We start from the raw sequence: 1237 nt of genomic DNA, 5'->3' as shown, positions 1-1237 counted from the left end.
GAAGTAGGATTGCCCAACCTTCCTTCCAAGGAGTGGCTGGGGGGTTTGAACCGCCAGCCTTCTGGTTAGCAGTCAAGTGCTTTTAGCCACTATGCTACCAGAGCTCCCTCTCCAACTCATAGAAACCCTATGTACAACACAACGAAACACTGCCCAGTCCTGTACCATCTTCACAATACTTGCAATACTTGAGCCCTTCTTTGCAACCACTATGTCAATCCATCTCATTGCAAGTCTTCCCTTTTTCACTGGCCCTCCACTGTATCAAGCATGGTATCCTTTTGCAGGGAACAATCCCCTCTGACAACATGACCAAAGTAGATGAGATGCAGTCTGGCCATACTTGCTTCTAAGGAGCATTCTGGTTGTACTTCCGCCAAGAAAACTTTGTTCATTATTCTGGTAGTCCATAATTTTTTCAGGATTCTTGGCCAACACCACAATTCAAAGGCATCAATTATTCTCCAGTCTTGTGATTCATTGTGCAACCTCCACATTCATATGAGGCTATTGAAAACACCATGGCTTGGGTAAGGTGTTCTTTAATCTTCAAAGTGATATACAACACTTTGTTGTTGTTAGGTGCCATCAAGTTGGTTCCGACTCATAGCGACCCTATGTACAACAGAATGAAACACTACCTAGTCCTGTGCCAGTCTCACAATCCTTGCTATACCTGAGTCCATCATTGTAGCCACTATGTCAATCCATGTCTTTTAGGAACTTCACCTTTTTTGTTGACCCTCCAATTTACTAAGCATGATATCCTTCTCCAGGGAATGGTCCCTTCTGACAACATGACTACAGTAGGTCAGATGAAGTTTGTCCATTCTCGCTTCCAAGGAACATTCTGGCTGCACTTTTTCCAGGACAGATCTGCTAGTTCTTCTGGAAGTCCATGGTTCTTTCTGTAGTCTTCACCAACACTACAATTCAAAAGCATCAACTCTTCTTCAGTCTTCCTTATTCATCATCCAGCTTTCACAGTCATCTGAGGTGATTGAAAATACCATGGCTTGGGTTAGGCACACCATAGTCTTCAAAGAGACATCTTTGGTCTTCAGCACTTAAAAGAGGTCTTTTGAAGGTGGGGACCAGGTTTGCTGGTTCAATAGAGCCTGGTGGAACCACTGAGACTATGGCCCGAGCTGCCCTTCAGGTCTGGAATTAAACCCACACCTGTGGTTTCCAGCCAAACAAAGTACAGGCATGTGAGTTAAACATTTACCTCAAGTAG

Source organism: Orycteropus afer, unplaced genomic scaffold (assembly GCF_000298275.1).
Source record: "Orycteropus afer afer isolate SDZICR_OR568_19922 unplaced genomic scaffold, OryAfe1.0 scaffold00172, whole genome shotgun sequence".
NCBI lineage: Eukaryota > Metazoa > Chordata > Mammalia > Tubulidentata > Orycteropodidae > Orycteropus > Orycteropus afer.
Note: the sequence above shows the minus strand (reverse complement) of the source record.